General features: G+C 41.8%; 1 long non-coding RNA gene across 2 annotated transcripts; it reads left to right on the top strand.

Annotated features, from left to right (window-relative positions):
* The first annotated feature begins 248 nt into the window (after nt 1-248).
* LOC114029404 lies at nt 249-2,649 on the top strand. 2 transcript variants are annotated; one of them, XR_003567489.1, is made up of 3 exons: nt 249-315; nt 1,184-1,300; nt 2,157-2,649. It is a non-coding gene; the product is annotated as an uncharacterized LOC114029404 (long non-coding RNA). The 2 variants fall into 2 exon arrangements; XR_003567488.1 differs by lacking the exon at nt 249-315 and adding an exon at nt 548-650.
* The last annotated feature ends 19,926 nt before the right edge of the window (nt 2,650-22,575 follow it).

Genomic DNA, 22,575 nt, shown 5'->3' with positions numbered 1-22,575 from the left:
TGTGTGCCCAGGGGCTGTTTGCCTAGCATCCCTGTGTTTTGATTCTCAGAAAAAAAAGTACTGGGACAGAACACTCTGTCATATCAACAAGTCTCCTCCAAGGTCTTGAGCAAGAGAAATTGGGACAGGAAGCAGACAGTGGCCTCCTCGCCCCAGGTAACTGCCTGATCATGTAAACAAACAGAGCACAATGGCTCCCTGTCTATCGGGTGATAAATATTTATATGCCAAACCTTGTGTTTGGGAGCACTAAAGTCATTCCTCAGATGGAGCTTTGACCTTTGGGATGCAAAACAGGGGAGTTGATTTTTACAGGTGATGTAATTAATTTCTGTGGCTCAAAGTTGTACAGTGAACAAGAGAAATGAATGTTGTTTTTTTGTTTTGTTTTTATCATTGCTTGGATAGTGACTCAGCAGGTAGGCACAGTTTAGAAGAAACAGTCTTCCGGGGCTGGGACTCATTTAGAATCAAAGTGCCAATACCCAGCCCTAGCCTTTTCTTGGTGGCAGCTTAGTGGGTGTCTCTAGAGTTTATGAATGCTCTTCCTAAGCTGTGGCACCCAGAACCAAACACGGCACTCCATACATGATCTGACAAGGACAGAGCACAGTGAAACTTTCACTTCCTCTGAGAGACCAAATGGCCAGGTAGCTTTGGATGAGTCTAAAAACCATGTTTTCTTGATGTTAGAGAAATTGGTGTCCATAGCTTCATAAAATCATAGATCTACAGTCACAGAAAGGCCTCGAGAGGTTAAGTGCCTTTCCCAAGGTCATAGATAGTAACTGACAGAGCTCAGAGACTGATTTTCACTTTGTTTCTTGAGTTCCAGAGCTGAACACAGACCCTTTTGTGTAGTAAAAAGGAGCTTAATAAATGCTTATTGGTTTAAGCAACTGAGGAGAGTATGATAGATGATGAAAACCAGGGAGAATAAAAGGATTGCTGTACAGCAGTGAGGGCCCAGCTGAAATTAGATAACAAAAATTTGGAGTGATTCCATTGTTGTATGACTTCTCTGAGAGTGTTCAGCCAGCAGTGAGCAGGAACAGAAAAGGCAGATGATGATGATGATGGCAGTAACCTGAGGGTGGGAGTTGACAAGATGTGACTGGTGATAGGACAAGGGGATGAGCAATTCTAAGAGAGCTGATTGTGTATCATTGAACTTGTCACCCAGAACATTCAGACTGTGGTGGAAAGGAAAAAGAGACTCAGGAAGCATGTATTGTACTATCACAAGGGAGGAGTGGAGGGCCTGGAGGCCACCAGGAAGACCAACAACAGGCTACCATGGGTGAGTCAGAAGGGGAGATTGAAAGAAAGAAGGTGCCTCTCAGGAAAATGGGAATTTCAGAGTTCTGGATGAGGGAGGTAGAATTATCCAATCAATTGAGATGCTAAGCTCTGGAGACCCAAAGACAAAAGTCAACAGTCCCTGATGTCAGGAATTTACATTCTAAAGAGGGAGACAACATATAGGCATAGAATATAATGGGAGTGGACTGACCTGTGTGACCCAGGCCTTGGAGAATATACAGACATTCCCTGCCTGGTTTCAATCCACATGATAATATGGAAGCTTGAGGGTGAGCCTAATTCCAGACATGAAGGGGTTTGTACTATGTGGTGATGATGATGATGATGATGAAGATGATGATCATGATGACATTTCTATGACACTTTAAGGTTTGAAAGCATTTTACATATACTAACCCATTTGATCTTCAGAAAGACCCTGGGAAGTAGGTGCTTTATAATCCCCATTTCACAGATGAGGAAACTGAGGCTGAAAAGTTAAGTGACTTGCTTTGGGTCACCCAGCTAAAGAGTGCTTGAGGTAGGATTTGAACTCAGTTCTTCCAAGTCCTGCACTCTAAGAATCGTCTAATTATTGGTAGAAGCTGGTAGAACTAACTGATGACTCAGGGTTGCTGAGCTGGATCAGCGGGTATGCAAAAGGGGTGGCTCACCTCTTCTTCATTCTCTTTCCTTTGTGGCTTCAGGTGAGGGAAGACTCCTTAAAATTTCCTCCCTGAGAATCGGGGGTAGGGGTGGGGGTGGAGAAGGTATCTGCCCTGTCTTCTACCTGACCACGGTGGTATGAGCATATGGCTGTCATTGTCTCTGTGTTTCTTCTTTCCTGATCTTAGGTGAATGGATATTCCATGACTGAAGTGTCCAAGCATGTGTCCTGTGAATGCAAGTCTTCCAAAGGTCCTATTAGAGTTAAAAGTTGAATGGCAGCAGTAATTGTAGCATCTGTTAGAGGGTCAATGGATAAATGCAGATGAATCTACAATGAGAGCAGAGAAACATACTGAGGGCAAATAGACATGGAGCCAACCAAAGAAAAGTAACTTAAGGACAAGAGGCCCTTCTTTGCTGAGAGAAATGCTGTACTCTAGAAAGCCAGTGACTTCAGAGCCCAGGTAGAGAGCTTAATGGAACTTCACAATGATGCTACAAAGGGAGAAAAGTACTTCCATTGAAGGAATTTTGAATTACCCTTTTATATTCTCTATACAGGTGCCTCACTACCATTACACATCAGGTTTTGACTCATTCTACCCATGGATATTGTATGTATTTGTGGAAGAATCTGCCCCGAGTTTTGGGGAAAATGTTTTTGTACCAACAATTCTTACTATGCTTTCTTAATAAATACCTTTTCTGAAAGCTAATGCAGTCAACTGTTGATTGTCAATGAGGAACACATCAGTGGGGGCTTAGAAGCTAGAGTGGTGAAATACATATTCCCTCAGGATTATTCCTATAACCCTAAGAGTAAGTATCAAATATCATTCTGTGTACCCAAAATCTCTAGTGCAAGTACAGATTAGGGGGAATACAATGAGCATCTACAAGATGTATAAAAAAATTAAGATAATAATTATGGGTAATTGTCATATCAAGGGCATGATCATCTTTGTGTGTGGCTAATATAGAGAGAAGATGGAAATCAAGATTGTTTAGGAAGCTGATGAATTCGGAGACCAGAGTGTTCAAGGGGACTTCAATGTGTATATTAATTTTTCAGATTGGTGGACTGGCGTAGGGTTGGAGAGGAAGGCCGTGAGAGAGCAGGGAGAATGAATGAGCTTGTCATGGCAAGAACTAGAAACTGTCATGGCAAGAACCACGGTTCACAACTTGGATCCATGTCAAGAGTTTTCTTTGAGGCACACATAGCTACAAGGGAACGCAGAAAAAAGAATTCTCCCCAAGCCAAGCATATAGGGAACTTTAACACTCTTAGACAAACAACTTGTTTTTGTCTCCAGCTGAGCTTGCAAATGAAGCAGGGCAATTTGTTTTGCTCTGTGGTTGGCCTTGCAAGCAGAGCGAGGTGAATTGTTGGCCTAGCAAGTGTAGCAGGATAAACCTTTCAAAAAAAAAAAAACAACTTTTTTTTGGCATGGTATGAGACCAAATTCTGAGAAATGTACGTGGCTGCTTATTTTTGCTGAATTGAAGGATAGTTTTAAGATAGCGTCACTAATGGACACTCTATGGGTGTCCATAATCTAAAGGCTGGTTTATGATGGCAACAAGGAGATGGAAGGCAACATGGTGTAGGAAATAGAGTGTTGGACTTGGAATCAAGAAGACCTGGGTTCGAATCCTACCTCAGATATTTATTTTCTGTGTAAATCTCTTAATCTCTCTGGGCTTCAGTTCCCTCATTTGTAAAATGAGAGAGTTATGCTAGATGATCTATAAGGATCCTTTCAGTTCTAAACCTGGGCTCCTATGGACTGGAGATAAAAATGGATAGATGGGCAAAGGGACAGTCTGGATATGAGTGAGGCGCAAGACATAGGACTGATATTTTTTTCCCAGAACTTCAGTGAGCATATAGGAAGGAGCACCCAGTTAGAGAGAGTAGCCAGGGATAAACCTTCTTTTAGGGTTTCCAGTATCCCAAGAAGATAAAAACAATTTGAAGGGAAGAGATGTAGGATAATGGGAGAGTTTGTTAGCAATAGACCAAGGGGCAACGGGGTATAATGGAGCATAAAATGGCATGGATCATGGAAGGGAAAGGGAGTATGGGGACAAGAGAATGAGGAGAGATAAGAGACAGATTGACAGGTAGACAGAAAGAGGGAGGGAGTGAGACAGAGACAGAGAGAGAGTCATCCATCCAGACAGAGAAGAGAAGAGGAGAGAGAGAAGAGAACAGGAGAGAGAAAAGAGAGAAGAGAGAGAAAAAGAGAGGGGAGAGAGAGAGAGAAAAGAGAGAGGAGAAAAGATTGAGAGAAGACAGAGATGATTTTCACTTCAGCAAATGTTGACTCTAAAATATGTTAATAAAGAGAGTGGGAAGTGGTAATTGCCTTCCACTGAAAGAGAAAAGACCAGTCTTTAGGATCAGTCATTGTCTAGGAGCCTGCAATCATTGAGCCTGAAGTCAGTGCAGGTCCTCACTGCCTCTGACTCTCAGATGGCTAGGGCACTTGTTGCAGAGAAAGAATAACGTGGTGAATAGGTCCCTGTGAACCAGGCTGAGCTCATGTTCCATATCCATTTTGGAATCCTATTCCGAGATGACAGGGGACGAGACACCCACTGGAGGTCCCCTTTGCATGGTTTAAGCACTCTGCTCCCAATCTCTAAGCCCCAAACCTCACCCCTGACCTTAGATGCTTGGGATCTGGGATGGCTTGAAATCAAGCTGGTACTGTTCCCCTGTATATGTATAAGCTAAGATGGCTAAGGCAAACCAAAGACCACAAGTGACATCATTTCATAGGACGCTTGGACATTCAAGCTTTGCAGGACTCCTAGAAAACACTCACAAGCAGACACGGCAAAGATAAGTGTATGCAGTCTCCCATGTCTACGCAAAAAATGTAGAAGACATCTTGAAAGAGCTTAACAAGCTCCCCCGGACATATATTCAGTTGTCTTCCATTAGAAGGTGGGCACAGTGCAGGATATTGAGAGATACATTGGGAAATAGGAGTCAGTTGAATGCAAGCCGCCAGGGCTACCATTAGCTTCTTCAGGACAGGGGTTGGGGTTTCTTGGTGGTTATTTGTTTTGCTGTCACACCCTTGCCCCAACTACCCTTCCCAGGCATGCCAGCCTCTTTGCTGCTCCCCCAGCACTTGACATTCATCTCATAACTGTATTTCTTTAGCCTGTGATTTCAACCTTCTTCCCTCAGCTTCTTAGGATCCCCAGCTCCCTTCAAGGCTCAGATCAAGCACCCCTTCTTCCACAAGGTCTTTTCTTATCTCCCCAGTGTCCTCCCATGACATTCACTTAATGCATATTTTCTGTTGGCTGATATGTGTTTAGATTACTTTCCTCAGCCCCTGGGGCCTTCTCCCTCTGTAATATTCCTCTGTCTGCCGGCCCCCTCCTTCTACTGATGAGTTCTTTTCAAGGCTTCCATTTTGGGGATAGACCCAGGACAGACATGCTTCAGTCTTGATTCTAAGGCCTTTGCCCGCATGCTCCCTCCACCTTGCCTTTTACGTGTTATCTTCCCCTGTTAGAATATAAGCTCTCTGAGGGCAGGTCTTTCTTTTTACTTGTATTTGTATTCCCAGTTCTTAGATTGGAACATAGTAAGCTCTTAATAAATGCTTGTCATCTACCCACCTTACAGTAGAATGTAAGCTCCTCAAGGGCAGGGATGATTTTCATTTTTGTCTGTATCACCGATGCCTGGCTCATTGTACGGACTGATCAAATGTTCATTGGACTGAACTGAGTTCAGGATGAAGAAATGAAAGTGGCCAAAGGCTTACGGTCTATTCAGAAGAGTCACCTCCATCTCCACCCCTTGCCCCACCCTACCACCCACCCCCATCTGTCCTGAGTACCTCAAGAGGAAGGCCAGAACTTATTAAATGTTGCAAGTGCCAAACTACATCATGGAAAGAAAAGGAAAAAAGGAAAAAATAATGGATTTTGTCTTATCCAATGGGGAACAGCTGATTGCTAACATGGGAGTCATCTCAGAATCAGTGTACGGGCAAATTATCAACAAGCTAGAGCCAAGGTCAAAGTCAATACCAAGTTAGAAGGAAAGATAAATAGAAGGAACTGTATGCAATCACAAGAACTCACTATAGCCTCTTTGCACAATGGAATGAGCAAATGAGTGAATGAATGAATGAATGAATGAATGAATGAAAGAAAAAGTATTACTTAAGCACGTACTTTGTGCCAAGCACTGCTCAGCATTGGGCTTGTGACCCGGTTCCTAAACTGCTCATGTGTTTCCTCTTTTGGCCTAGGTGGTATGTAGACTTTGCTCTTCACCCAAATGCTCCGCACCATCCTTTCTCATTCTGGTTTCTGTGTTTCCTCCTGAAAGTACATGTTCTTATTATACAGTGCCTTCCCCTTGATTTATCCTGTTTGTACCGTTTGTACCTTTCAGAGCCTCTATTCCTGTCATGAACACCATCCCACAAAATTTCAGGGATACCTCTGGAGTTGGTTCTCTCATCTCCCTGAATAGCTGAGCAAGGAATGCAAGGTTTGAGGCCTCTGAGGCAGGGAAAGGGCACCCAGTCTACCTGTAAGATCAAATTTTCCCCTTTGCGTCAGGATCTCAAGGGTAACTTACTTATTACCTGTACTTTGTGCATTTTGGTACAGATTTTGTACAATGAGGTCATGAATTTTCTGGTTCCTTCCTTTCTTGGATTTTGTCTTCTAGGAATTCTGGCCACCTCTAGGTCTTGGGGGAGGGGGTGAGAATGAGCCATATGGCCTCTGAGGTCCCTTAGATGATAGCTAGCATTTATATTGCATTGAAAGGTTTGCAAAGCACTTTTATATATGTTAGATCATTTAGTCCTCATAATGACCCCATGAGTGTCCAAGTGCTATGAATATCCCTACTTTGTTATTGTTGTTCAGTCATTTCAGTCATGTCTGACTTTTCATGACCCTGTTTGGGATCTTCTTGGCAAAGATAATGAAATGGTTTCCCATTTCCTTCTCCAGTTCATTTTACGGATGAGGAAACTGAGGCAAACAGGGTTATGTGATTTGCCTAGGGTCACATAGCTAGTAAGTGTCTGAGTCCAGATTTTAACACATGTCTTCCTGACTCCAGGCTTGGCATTCTATCCAATGTCCCACTTAGCTGTATTATTTCTATTTTACAGGTGAGGAAACTGAGGATCATAGGTATATGATGTGACACTAGTCACTGTCTCATTGGTTTTCTTGCCTCTATTATTATCCATAAGAAACTCTGTTTGCTCAGTGAGACATGAACAGACTCACTGTGAAGATTTTTTTTAAAGTTTAACATTTGAAAATGATAAAACTCTCGAGTATTTCCAGGTGCAAATATTCTTAGTCATTGATAAATATTAGAACTTTGGAGATGAAAGCATTTCCTCCTAGTAGAGTGCAGTTGACTCCAAGAACAGCAAGAAAGAAGGAAATGTTCCCTGTGGACAAAAGCAGAGGCCTTTAAGCCAACAGACAAAAGCTTTCAATGTGGTAGAAACATCTTTCTTCTGATTTACCAATTACCCTTTGAATGCAGATGAAACATGGGTTCCAGAAGACAAGGAGAACGGGAATAAATCCTTTGCTTTCTTATGCCTCTAATAGAATGTCTCTCTTGCTTGGACTCCACTGTTGCCTTTACCATCCAGAATTCTGCCCCGAGAGGTGAGGCCTGGACTTCATCAGTGACTGGCCAGCACACCATGGAGATCTGCTGTAAGAATGTCTCCTCTCGTTTTCAGGGTAAACAAACGGCATTGTTGCCAGGAAATGGCCCCCATGAAAAGAAACTTAGGGAACCTGGAAAAGCTGTTTGAGCAGGCAATCTTTTCAGGCATAATCTCCAAGTCCATTAGCCTCATTAGCTAGAGTCAATGGCATGAAACATTAAGCCTTTCAAAAGACTCATAAAATGTGAAATAGGGTCAATTCATCTCTGAGTGTGGAATCATTAAATCTCTCTTCTTTTCTATTATGTCAACTACAGTCCTCCCCCAAATCCCATCTCCTCCTCCCTTACAAATACCCCTTGCTTCACCCCTACTGTTGGCTAAGTATAAATCTCTTGTAACACAGAAAAGAAATTGAAAAAAGAGACAACCTTTTTTTCTTGTCTTAAATATTAATACTCAGATCCTTAAACTGTTCCATCCTATGGAACTCATTCTGTTTCCCCTCCTCCGCATCCCCCCACCCCCAAACAACCTATCATTGCTCCAAGCTTCCTCATTTCTGCTGAGGCAGGGCACCACCCAGGTTTGCAACCTTGAATGATCTCACTTTCATATTGGTAACTCTGGAGCCTAAAACAGAGTCTGGTATATAATAAGAACTTAGAAAATGTCTAATTGATTAATTGATCATTAACTCTTTCTGCTCCCTCAATCTCCACATCCATTCCATTGGAAGCTTGGTTGATCTGACCTAGACAACACCTTTCCCATCTGTCCTCTTGACTTTAATCACACAGCCCCGGTCCTACTTCAAGGCCGCAATATCTCTCACCTTGACCATTCTGATTGATATCGCTGTCTCCAGTTTCTCCCTTCTCTGATCTTCCATCCACATTTCCTCCACAACCATGTAGCTGCCAAATCGATATTCTTAAACCAAAGATTAATCATGTCACTCTCCACATTGAAAATCTTTGCTAACTTCTCCTGTGATTTCTAGAATAAAATACAAAAATCCTCAGCCTAACGTGTAAATCTCCTCACAATCCAGCTCCCACTTATCTTCCCATTCCTGTTGTACACTACTCCCCTCCAAGTACACTACTCCCCTCCACATACACTACTCCCCTCCACATACACTACTCCCCTCCACGTACACTACTCCCCTCCACACACACTGTGACCAGTGCAGACTAATTTGTTTTTTATGTATCATACTTCATCTCCCATCTCCATCTCTTTGCAATCTGTCAACCCAACCCTGGAAAGCTCTCCTGCCTTATCTTTGGGTTCTAGAATCCCAGGTCTCCTCCTTCACCACTAAGCTCCAGGGGCACCTTCTCTCTGCCACCTCCATGGATTTCCCCTAGCTATTAGTACTTTTCTCTCCCACAACTACCTTGAAGTAATTTTCACATGTTCTGAATGTACTTATACATGTACATGTCTCCCTTGTTAGAATGTGTGCTCCTGGAGAGTATGGACTGTTTCGGTTTGTCTTCACATTCTCAGTATTTAGCATGGTGCCTGGTACACAGTAGGCGCTTAATAAATGATTGCTGCTTAACTGACTGATTGCTAAGTTTTACAAGTTCTTTTTGGCAGGTGAGTAACAGACAATTTGTTGTTATTTGGTCAGTTCAGTCACGCCCACGTCATTGAGACTCCAGTCGGGGTTTTCTTGGCAAGGACACTGGTGTGGTTTGCCATTTTCTTCTCTAGCTCAGTTGACTGATGAATGAGGCAGACAGGGTCAAATGACTTGTCCAGGGTCACACAGCCACTAAGTGTCTAAGGCCAGATTTGAACTCAAGAAGATGAGTCTCCCTGACTCCAAGCTTTTCACCTAGCTGCCCCCTCCTCAGACAGCTACTTTCTCCCCTTTCTTGGCCCTGCTTCTAATTCATGTCTTCCCAATTGCCTCCCGTCACCCTTTTTTTGTCTATGAATCTGAGATGGGTAGTATCTATCCCTTCTACTCATTGTTTTCCACACTTGGCAGTTATGTGGAGTCAGGATTCCATCCCATTCACATCTGAAGATCTAGGAAGGAAATGGGAAGAGGGAGTGACTGGAAAGTAATGTCTCCATCTAGGATTGTTTCATTTCTATTTCACTTTATCCTCCATACAAGAAACTATTATTCTAGAGATGTTGCAGAGGTCAAAACAGCAAGATTTGACACCTGGTTGGCTACGTGGGGGGAGGCAGAGTGAGGAGTCAAGGAAGAGACTGATTGCAAATCTGGGTGACTGGAAGGAAGGCTGATGGCGCCTTCTGGTTCCCAGAATATGTTTTCCCTTTGAAAGATGCCAGTATATTGGAATTTCCACAATAACTCCTCTCCTCCTTCCTCCTATTGACACACCCTTCAAACACAGACAATTCTAGCATTCTCTCCACTGGATGGAGTGCCTCCCACAGCTCCCTATCTACCACCCTTTGAAGAAGGAGATTATCTTCACAAAGCCTGACTAGCCAGAAGAATGACTCAAATGTGAGATATCTTGAAGAAAGGGGAGTTTTCTAAACAGAATTATAACTAGGTTAGAGTGATGGGGACTCTTCCCCAAGGCACCAAAATTTAGAGGGTGCTGACAGTAATTGTAATCATTTAGCAGATAGAAACTACTAAGCATAGTCCCTAATTAGCAAGAATAGTTAAAACAGACAGCTATCAGATGGTATTTTCCTATTTATCCATCAGTCAGTTATTAAAATTTTATTAATTGCCTACTATGTGCCAGGTACTGTGCTAAGCACCAGGGCTACAAAAAAGGTCAAAGATAATCCCTGTTCTCAAAGAGCTAATCTAATGGAGGAGACAACATGCGAAGAACTATGTATAAACAAGCTAGAGACAGGATGAATTGGAAATAATAATGGAGACTGGGAAAGGTTTCCTGCAGAAGGTTGGGTTTTAATTGGGATCTGAAGGAAGCCAGGGAAGCCAGGAAGCAGAGATAGGGAGGGAGAGCATTCCAGGCATGGGGGACAGTCAGTGAAAATGCCCAGGGTCAGGAGATGGAGCATCTTGTTCAAGGAACAGCAGAAGACCAGGGTCACTGGGTCTATGAATAGATTAGAGAGTTTGTAGCATACCCAAGGTGAGCTGCTCCCATTCCTAACCCTGCTCTGCTGCCACACCCCCTTAGTTGCCATAAGTGGTCTCCCCAGGGTGAAGGTGAGCCAAGATCCTCTGTTTTCTCCTTACAAGACAGTGTTTTGGAATTCTTCTTTTATGTCCCCAAGTCCAAAGTGTCCTCTATGTCAACTGTCCCAGCCCTGGCTCAAGAAATGCCAGTGATGGCTCAATTTTAAGGCATATTTTAAACGTAGAAATTCAGTCCCCTGGAAGTGCATATATAGGAGCCGGTTAATGCACCAGCAACAAGAAACCCACAGAGACTTTACCCCTGTTCTTTTCTATTAGACTAAGCCCTCCCTTTGGGCCATGAAAAGCCAAGTGCAGATCAGGGTCCTGTCCTGCAGAGCCCTAGTTCACCTGTTCTCTCCGTTTACCTGCTCTCCCAACTGTCTTATGCGTGAACTGTTAACTTCTTACCAAAAATGAAAATTTCAACCCCTCAAGTCAAACACATAGGATTACAGATTTGGAACTGGAAGACACTTCAGAGGTCCAGTCCAGACCTGTCATTTTACAGAGGAAACAAAAGCCTGGAAAGGTTGAATGAGTAGGTGTTGAGTAAGGTGCACAGTGAACAAATGTCTGAGGCAAGATTTGAACCCAGCTCTTTCTCACTTCTAGTCTTGTGCTCTAGCTACTACACCACACCATAAGAAAGGAGATGACTAGTTTTGAGTGAGGGGACACTCATCCTGGCAGGCCTATCTATGGCTTTAGGACTGAGAACAGGAGAGATGTCCTTGTAATCCTGGGCATTGAAGAGGGGTCGATAGGGAAATCCATTCTTCCAAAAAGTCTTCCCGCTTCCATGAATGTATCTCCATACCTTTTGTTTGTTTTGGTGGGGAGGCAATCAGGGTTAAGTGACTTGCCCAGAGCCACATAGCTAGTGTCTGAGGTCGGATTTGAACTCAGGTCCTCCTCACTACAAGGCCAGTGCCGTGTCCACAGCGCCACCTAGCTGCCCCCTCCATACCTTTTAATGTGAGTGAGCTTTTTTTTCTCTTTCCCCAACAATCAACCTTATTCACTCAGCAGAATTTTCTTTGCTACCTTTCAAAAGATGCTAGTGAGTAGACAATAATTAACTTGTCCTCTTCTATATGGTTCAGGAAGCTAAATCTTGCTTTTTCTGTACCACTGCCAGGAAAGGAAGGACATAGTCCATAATCCCAGGTCACTAGTAATTAACAACCAGTATGTGTCAAGAATTTCATAGTCAGTAGGGGCTGTATTTCTGTAAACACATACACACATATAATCTCTGTGCCATGTAGTAACCCCAAGTCAACCCAGGAAAATCTTATTCATATTAACCATGAGTCATAGGGTCATACATCTTGAGCTGGAAGGGCCTTGAGAAAACATCTAAGTCCATACACCAGAGTTACTAGGGCTCTCTCTCCCCTAGCCACACACAACTGAAATGACATTTTATTTACTATGTAGATAGATTTTGTATTTAACAAGTATGATTATTCTAGTAATTAATTATAGTTATCAGTAATGAATAATGGCTATCATGAATAGCTAATAATAGCCATTTAAGTAATTAATAATAGCTATGATTAATAAATAATTATTAATAGTAATAACACTTACATAACACTTTGAAGTTTGCAAAGTGCTTTGCTCATATTATCCCATATTCATCAATGTTGTGTTTGTGAGTCTTTTGTGTTTTAAGCCTTCTTTTGTGTGGAGGAAATAAATAGCAGTCCTATATCTGAACTATATTGTACATTGAGTACCTTTTTAATTCCTTTTGGACAGATCTTGAACATAAACCGAACTTAAGTTTTAAGTGATTTTCCCTGGAGTTCTAAGTTGGGGTTATAAAGATCCTAAAAGTGTGTGTGGCGGGGGGGAAGGTCCTCCTGGACTGAATCTAGTCTGACATTGAGGCCAGAGCTAGGATCACAGTAGGAAAAGGCACCCCCCAGTACTCGGGCCAGAATCAATCTGTTGTTATGCTTAACTGTATAAACGTTATAAAATGGGGAAACGTTGCAAACATTGTAACATTTACATAGTTTACACTGTGGAAAGAGGAAAGTGATGTTTCCTGGTTGTAGAATGGAAGCTTCTGGAGAGCAGGGACCTTTTCCCATTTTTGTCTTTGTATTTCCAGTTCCTAGTACAGTGTCTGGCACACTGTAATTAGTGGCAGGCTTGAATATGAGTCACATTCGAACTATAGTTTAATTTTTCCAGGAATTACTCTGGGAAGGCAAACAAAAAGATCATGGTTTCAGAGCCCATATCTCCAGATTGAGCCTGTCCATGGAAACCCAGACCTTGGGAGGCTAGAACATGGGTAACCAACACTCCTGGGCTTTACATCTTACTAGGTCTTAATAAAAACCATAAGATCATAGACGTAGAGCTACAAGGGACTTTTGAGGCCGTGTAATCCAAACCCTGGAAGGGATAAATGACTCACCTAGAGTCACATACATAGGAAATTGTTGCACCAGGATTTGAACACAGTTTTGCTGGCTCCAAAACCAGGGATCTTTCTATGATACCACATCACTCACTGTTCTCTATCAGACTTTCCTAAGGTGATCATTGTCCAGAAATATTCACATATTAACCATAATTCTCTCCTTAGAGTTTAATGTACACAAGGAGAAAAGATTCACCATCTGCTCCCCACTCTGTATCCTCCAGCCCATCAAGGTTTATACTTGGATCAGAGGTGACATGGCATGCCTGCAATGCTAGACCTGGAGTTTGGAAGACATGGCTTCAAACCCTGTCTCCAGTACTTACTAGCAGTGTGACCCTGGGCAATTCACTTAACCTCTCTGGGCTTCAGTTTCTTTATCAGCAAAATGGAGAGAATAATTGCTGTAATACTGACTTTGGGGGGTTGTTGTAAACATCAGATGAGATGTGCATAAAATGACCTATAAACTGCGTAAGGACATAAGGGTTGAATTTGTGACTTTGCTGGTATTGGGAACTCTCAAATGAGTAGACACTATCGCCTCATGCAACATATGGTCTTAAAGAGTTTCCTAGAGTGCTCACTGAGTGGTTAGGTGACTTATTCAGGGTCACACAGCCAATAGGTGTCAGAAGCAGGACTTGAAGCTAGGCTTTCCCTGGTTCTGAGACCTGCTCTCTCCATCATGCCCGTACTGCCTCTGTAAACCAGAAATTGCTGTGTAGATGTCAGTTATTTCTTTGCGTTACATGCCTCTTGTGAATAACTAGGTTGGGCATGATAATGATAATAATAATAGCTAGCGCTTATATAGCACTTTAAAGTTTGCAAAGTGCTTTACAAATATTATCTCATTTGATCCTTTACAACCACCCTGGGAGGTAGCTGCTATATTATCCCCAATAAACCAATGGGGAAACTGAGACAGACAAGTTAAGAGACTTGCTCAAGGTCACACAGCTGATAGGTGTTTGGAATGAGATTTGAGCTCAGATCTTTCTGACTCCAGGTCTGGTCCTCTATCTCCTGTGCCACCCAATGGCTTACCATAGCTTGGAGGCAGCTTTTTTTGGAAAAAAAAATTACCCCTAGCTGGAGGGCAGAGCCAAAATGGTGAAGAAAAGGCAGGGACTTGTCTGAGCTCTCTCCCAAACTCTCCAAATAACTTTAAATAATATCTCAAAATAAATTTTGGAGTGGCAGGACCCACAAAATGATGGGGTGAAATAATTGTCCAGCCCAAGACAATTTAGAAGGTCAGCAGGAAAGGTTGGTTGTACCTCGGTGAGAATGTAGCACAGTCCAGTGCAGGCCAGCAAACCAGCAGTAGGCAGTGCATGTGTGTATGTGTGTGTGTGACTGAATCGTTGGTGGCATTGATGGTTTGTGGACCTCTCAGCCCACAGATGGTAAGGGGATCAGACAACTGGTCAGAAGGACTACAGGGGTCCCTTTCCTAGCACCAGGGTCAGGACTCTGTTGCTTTGCCCATACTTGGATCTGGGTCACAGTCCTGGGTCTCAGTCCCAGGATGAAGAACAACACTAGCACAGCAAAGCTTGTGGCTGCAAGGGAGCAGGGACCCTGTTTGCAGTTAGAGGGCAGAAAAGAGTGCTTCTGGTCACTCATAGACCAGAGCACAGGCCAGGAGAGCAGTAAACCACACATCTCCCTGGGTCATACCGCCTTGGAACAACCAAAAACTTATAGGTTCCCAGAATTACCTTTGAAAACAGCTGCACAAAAAAAACTAAAGCTTGGGATAGTGCCACCTCCACTCCAGAAATAGAGCTCCACTTTAGCATACAGTTAAAAGTCAAGAAATAGGCTGGAAAGATGAGCAAACAGTAGAAAAAGATCCTGACTATATCATGTAAGTCTTTCCAGGTTTTTCTGATAGCATCCTGCTCCTCATTTGTTATAGCATAATAGTATTCCATCACAATGGTATACAACAGCATGGTCAGCCATTCCCTAATTGATGGACAGCCCCTCAATTTCCAATTCTTTGCCATCACTAAAAGAGTTGCTATAAATATTTTTATACATGTAGATCTTTTTCCTTTTTGTTTTTTATCTCTTTGGGATACAGTCCTAGTAGTGATATTGCTAGGTCCAAGGGTATGCATGGTTTTATAGCCCTTTGGGCATAATTTCAAATTGCTCTACAGAGTGGTTGAATCAATATCCAAGTTTACCAACATTGAATTAATGTCTCAATTTTCCCACATCCCCTCCACTATTTATCATTTTCCTTTTCTCTGATATTCTCTGATAGGTGTGCAGTAGTAACTCAGAGTTGTTTTAATTTGCATTTCTCTAATCAATAGTGATTTAGAGCATTTTTTCATATGACTATAGATAGCTTTGATTACTTTATCTGAATACTGCCTGTTCATATCCTTTGAGCATTTAATTGAGTATGTGCACTCCCATTGTGTCCCCCATCTTCTCCACTTTAAAAGCTCTTTCTTGCCTTTTTATGTCAGATAATTCACCCCATTCTATTTCTCCCTTCACCCTTCTCCCAGTGTGCTCCTCTTTCTCACCCCTTAATTTATTTTTTTTAGAGAATCATCACATCCTATTCAATTCACATTCATGTCCTCTGTCTATATATACTCCTTCTAACTGCCATAATAATGAGAAACTTCTTAGGCATTACAAGTATCATTTACCCATATAGGAAGTAAAGAGTTTAATCTTATTAAGTCTCTTATGATTTCCTTTTCCTCTTACCTTTTTATGCTTCTCTTGAGTCTTGTATTTGAAAGTCAATTTTTCTATTCAGCTCTGGTCTTTTCATCAGGAATGCTTAGAAGTCCTCTGTTTCATTGACTATCTATTTTTCCCCTGAAGGATTATACTCCGTTTTGCTGGGTAAGTGATTCTTGGATGTAATCCTAGCTCTTTTGCCCTCTGGAATATCATACTCTAAGCCCTCTGATCCTTTAATGTAGAAACTGTTAAATCTTGTGTTATCTTGACTGTGCCTCCATGATAATCATATGATGATCAGCTGTGAATGACTTGGCAATACAAATGATCCAAGACAATTCTGAAGGACTTACGATGAAAATGTTTTCCATCCCTAGAGAAAGAACTAATGGAGTCTGATTGCAGATTGAGGCATACTTTTTCTTTATTTTCTTTATTTTTCTTGTTTTTTTTTCTGTTTTCTTTACAAAATGACTCACATGGAAATATGTTTTGCATGACTACACATGTATAACCTATATCAAATTGCTTGCCTTCTCAATGAGGGGAGGAGGGAAGGGAAGGAGAGAAAGAATTTGGAACTCAAAATTTAAAAAAAAAAATGAATGTTAAAAATCATTTTTGCATATAATTGGGGAAAAATAAAATATTAAATTTACCCCAAAAAGGGTATGAAGGACTCAACAAGAAAAACTAGGAATAGAAAATAGAAAAAAAAAGGACCTCTAGCCATAAATATGGACTAGGTGATGTGTTCTTTCCTCTGGAGAGGATTTGTCAGACTGTTCTGGTTTCTGAGTGTTGAGAATGGAAACTGTGAGCCAACAGAGTGTAAATTGGGCAGGCCATCACTCATTTCATTGGCTGAATTAGAAGTACAGATGAATCACAAATACCATGGAGATGCATCTATTTTTTAAGCACTAACCTTTTTTTTTCTTTTTAATGGAATAACCAAGGATTTATAGAATGCAGGGGCATTGGGAAAGGTGCACCCAGAGGACATGAAGCAAAACTGGTGAGCTGTCCCAGGCACAGGCTGACTCTTGGCATTTGTTGAGCCAGCAATTTTCTCGGTATCTTGGCAGCCGTTAAAGGATAAAATACTGGTCAGGAGGGAGAGGGCAAGCTGACAAATAGTAATTACAAAATAGCCTGTGATGTTTTAGGATAAGTTTGTTGAACTTAAAATAGACTTTCTCCCCTCACTTTTTTCCCTTCAGTGGTCATCAGGTTTAAAAACACATACCCACATATATTCTTATTTGACACCAACACCAAGAATGAGGTCTGGGCCTTGGGAGATGGTGGGCTGTGTACCCTCCTTCACCCTCTCCTCCATTATGGAGCCTCTCTTAACTTTGCATCTGTGCCTACTGACTAATTTCAGCCTGACCACCTAAAAGAAGGCCTGCTCCATGGGGTACAGCCCTAGCTATATTTGTACCAACACATTCATACTCATATTCATGGGAAGCAAGATCTCCAAGAACCCAGAAAACTGTCACATAGCTTTGAGACATAACAAAATTAGTGTTGGAAAGAATCCTGGATATGGAGTCTGAGAACTTAGATCTATATGCCTTCCTTGCCACTTCGGTATTTAGCTTAGAAACTGTCATATAGTAGGAGCTTTCTAAATGTTTATTGACTTTCTTATTGACTTCCAACCTGTGTGACCTTGGGCAAGTCACTTTACCTCCTTGGGCCTCAGTTTCTTCATCTGTAGAACAAAAGAGATAGAACAGATGACACTGGAGGTCCTTTCCAAGTCTAATGCTTTGTATACAGTATATTTGTTCACGTTTTCTCTTCCATTAGATTGTAAGCTGTTTGAGGGCAGGGACTGTCTTTTGCCTCTTTTTGTATCCTCAGCACATAGAACAGTCTCATGCCACCAACCTATTAACAACTCTGCTTCTTTAATATCGGAAGCTGTACTTTCCAGTTTCTGAAAAAGTATGTCCCAATTCCCATTTGTGCAATCTTTATAGCAATCTTCTGTGCAACTATGAGAGAGAGCAGAGAAAGTTTGTTCCAGAAGAAGTCTCCTTTGTATCATTCTGTGCTCTTATTGTTTTAAAACCAGCTCTGAGGATTTTCATTTCCTCACCTCAAGGTCTTTAACATTCCTTCACAGACTTCTCACCAGTTTGAATGAGTCACATTGTCCTACAAAGCTAAAATTCTGAGATATAATGATTATACAACAAGTCATTCAATCAACAAACATTTATTGAGTCCTCACTAAGGAGAAAAAGGAGAGCTTAGTGTCAGCAGGAATTCTGGACAAAGTTCACCAGCTCCACCCAGTGTTTCTGGCCTTAATGAGTGAAGATCCAGGGTAATTTGTATAGAACCAGAGGCCAGGAGCATGATGGAAGCTTAAAGGAATTTTCTCACCCCAACACAAATGGCAGATGGGCCTGAGAGAGTTGAAATTAGGAGGAAATAAAACAGCATAAGAGATGGACTTGACCTAAGGGTTTTTGCTAGATGATTGGGCATGGCTGTGGATATGATACATAAAAGTTGAAATACCCTTGAGACTATGTGCTAACAAGCACACAAGAATTGTGCTTACTCTCTCAGAAGGAAGAGGCCCCATAAAAGTGGAGAAAATAGCCAAGGCTATTTATTTATTAACACATGTAGTTCCCATAGCTCATTAGAACAAAGCATCTCTAAGCAAAACAGAGAAAGGAGCCTACAAGTTGGTCAATCTAGTAGGTGACCTTAAAAGCTCTGCAATGAAGCAGCAAGTGGAAATTTAAGAGACAGAAAGTAGCTCTGGAAAGGAAACATCATGAGTGATTGGTTACTATTCTGATACTTGCTTCTTTCCCAATTCCATAACATCACTCAAAAACCTGCTACTGGTGATGTGGTTTAAGGATTCAGGGGTGCTGGGACCTCAAAATCACAACATATGGGTCCTACCCTAAAGAATTCGATCCACACCTTCTTTCAGTCAAAGACAAGGTTTATTAGAACATCTGTCACATTGGGCAGACTCTTAAGGAGTCTGAACATGAGTAAGCAGGGGCTAGATTATAAGAATCTGAGCAGTGGCTAGATTATAAGAATCCCATCAGTGGCTAGATTTTAGGAATCTGAGCATCTTAATGGAGACAAGGTGGACCTTATATACAGAAAGACTGTGGGAGGGACCTGGGAGTGGCCAATAAACTGGGTGAACTCCTGGAACCTGGACCTCATGGCCAAGGGAGAATGGAGTTTACCTAAGATTAAGGGTAGGAAATGGCCAGGGGCCATAGGGAGGTAAGACAAGGGAGGGGAGATTGGGTGCAGCCACAATGAAAGGATAGTTGATGGGATTATAGCCCCAGGCCAAGGCCAGAGATTTGGCTTTTTGGGAAAGTCCAGGGTTTTTCCTTTCTGGGGCCCAGATCCCAACCCCATCACTGGCAAAACAAAGATAAAAATGATTATTTTTATCCTTAAAGACCTTCTTTGAGGGAGGGAGGGGAGATACAATGTTTAATAGATATGTAAATACAATCTATAAATACAATCCTTTCCAACAACCCAAAAGGTAACTCTATACATGGACATCACCAGATGATCAATATTGAAATCTGATTCTTAATATACTTTGCAGTCAAGGGTGGAGAAGCTCTATACAGTCACTTAAAATGAGACCTGGAGTTGACTGTGACTCAGATCATGAGCTTCTTGCTGAAAAATTCAGAAAGAAGAAAGTAGGGAAAATCCTCAGACCGCATAGGTGTAACCCAAATAATATCCCTTATGAATATGAAGTGGAAGTGATGAATAGATTTAAGGGATTAGATCTGGTAGGTAAAGTGCCTGAAGAACTATGGACAGAGGTTCACAATACTGTACAGGAGGGAGCAACAAAAAACATTCCAAAGAAAAAGAAGAGCAAGAAAGCAAAATGGTTGTCTGATGAGGCTTTGTGAAAGGCTGAGGAAAGAAAGAAAGGGAAAGGGAAAGGAGAAAGGGAAAGATAGACCCAACTGAATGTAGAATTCCAGAGAATAGCAAGGAGAGATAAGGTTTTCTTAAATGAGCAATGCAAAGAAATAGAAAAAAAACAATAGAATGGTAAAGACCAGTAGTGGAGAACCTGTGGCCTCAAGATCACATGTGGTCCTCTAGATCCTCAGGTGTGGCCCTTTAACTGAATCCAAACTACACACAACAAATCTGCAACTTAGACTCAGTCAAAAGGCTGTACCTGAAGACCTAGAGAGCCACATGTGGCCTCAAGGCCGCAGGTTCCACACCAAGACAAGAGAGCTCTTCAAGAAAATTAGAAGTAGAAGAGATTAAAAAGAGTTGGCAAGAATATACAGAAAAATTATACAAGAAAGATCCTAACATGATCAATAGCCATAATGGTTTGGCTACTGATCTAGAGACAGACATAGTAGAGAATGAAGTCAAGTGGGCCTTACTAACAATAAGGCTAGTGGAGGTGATGGAATTCCAGCTGAACTATTTAAAATCCTGAAAGATGATGCTGTTAAAGTGCTGCATTCAATATAAGCCAACAAATTTGGAAAACCCAACAGTGGCCACTGGATTGGAAAAGATCAGTTTATTTCCCAATCCTAAAGAAGGGCAATGCCAAAGAATGTTCAAATTACCAAACAATTGCACTTATTTCACATGCCAGCAAAGTTAGGCCCAAGTGTCTGCAAACTTGGCTTCAGTAGCATGTGAACCAAGAATTACCAGAAGAGCAAGCTGGTTTTCAAAGAGGCAGAGGAACTAGAGACCAAATTGCCAACGTTCACTGGATTATGGAGAATCAAAGGAGTTTGGAAAAACATCTACTTCTGCTTCATTGACTACTTTAAATCCTTTGACTGTGTGGATGATAATAAAATGTGGCAAGTGCTCAAAGTGATGAGAGTACAAGATCATCTTACTTGCCTCCTGAGGAACCTGTATATGGGCCAAGAAGCAACAGTTAGAACCAAGCATGGAACAACTGATTGGTTTAAGATTGGAAAAGGAGTATGACAAGGCTGTACATTGTCACCTTATTTAACTTATATGCAGAGAACATCATGTGAAATGTCAGGCTGGTTGAATCAAAAGCTGAAATTAAAGTTGCCGGGACAAATATCAACAATCTCAGATACGCAGACAACACCACTCTGATGGAAGAAAGTGAAAAAGAATTAAGAAGCCTCTTGATGAGAGTGAAAGAGGAGAATGTGAAAGCTTAACACTAAAAAAAAAACTAAGATCTTGACAACTGGTCTCATCACATCCTGGCAAATAGAGGGAGAAGAAATGGAAGCAGTGTTAGATTTTGTATTCTTGGACTCAAACATCACTGCAGATGGTGCACGCAGCCATGAACTAAAAAGATGCTTACTCCTTGGAAGGAAAGCTATGACAAATTTGGACTACATACTAAAAAGTAGAAACATCACCTTGCTGACAAACATCTGTATAGTCAAAACTATGATTTTTACAGTAGCAATGTATGACTATGAGAATTGGACTATAAGGAGTGCTGAGTGCTGCAAAATCAATGCTTTTGAATTGTGGTGCTAGAGAAGACATTGAGAGTCCCTTGGACAGCAAGGAGATCAAATTAGTCAATATTTAAAGAAATTAATTCAGACTATTCACTGGAAGGTCAAACACTGAAGCTGAAGCTTAAATACTTTGGCCACATAATGAGAAGACAGGACTTATTGGGAAAGACCCTGATGTTGGGAAAGAGTGAAGGTAAGAGGAGAAGGGGATGGCAGAGGAGGAGATGGGTAGGTAGTGTCATGGAAGCAAGGAACATAAACTTGGACAGACTTTGGGATATAGTGGAGGATAGAAGGGCCTGACATGCTATGGTCCATGGGGTCATAAAGAGTCAGCCACAAATGAATGACTGAATAACAATAAAACAGTCTGAGAAATAGGCAAATATATATAGAAAGGGAGTGAAAAGTAACAATTACGGAGATCAGAAGAGGTTTCCTATGGAATGTGGTACCTGGGCTGAGCCTTGAAGAAAACCAAGGATTCTAAGATGAGGTGTAATGGAAATCCAGGAAGGATAGTCATGTCTTTGAGAGAAAATGGGTCCAGGAACTCTGGTCACTCCTCCATAAGGCTAGAGTTCAAGATTTCATTACCACCCCCCATAACTACCACTTCCCAAGACATGCAGTTCCCCCTCTGGGAAGTCTTGCAAAGTTCTCTACTTACCCTCTCAGAGGCTTGAGGGTTGACATGTGATGGCTTTCTGGAGATGGCTGCATAGATATGAAGCCTGCCTCCTCAGGGACCCACGTCTGTTCCCTGGCCATCAGCACTGAGCCATGTTAAGCTCTCCTTAGCTCTCCTTCTCTTGTAGATCTGTGTCTTCTCTTTTTCCCATAGGAAAACTGGACGTGACTTTAAAGGCCACCAAGTCCAGATTAGATCAGGGGTCAGATCTACAATAGCCTGATCCATTCAATTCTTCCCTGAATGCTATGACTCTATCAGCCATCCCCAACAAAGCAACATGTACCCAGGCCAACATGATCAAAGCCTCAAATAAGGTGATAGTCGTTGGGAATGTAGACCAATTAACTAGTCAGTCAATA

Source organism: Vombatus ursinus, unplaced genomic scaffold (genome assembly GCF_900497805.2).
Source record: "Vombatus ursinus unplaced genomic scaffold, bare-nosed wombat genome assembly UNPS02014932.1, whole genome shotgun sequence".
NCBI classification, from domain to species: Eukaryota; Metazoa; Chordata; class Mammalia; order Diprotodontia; family Vombatidae; genus Vombatus; species Vombatus ursinus.
This window is presented reverse-complemented; position numbering and strand designations above follow the sequence as displayed.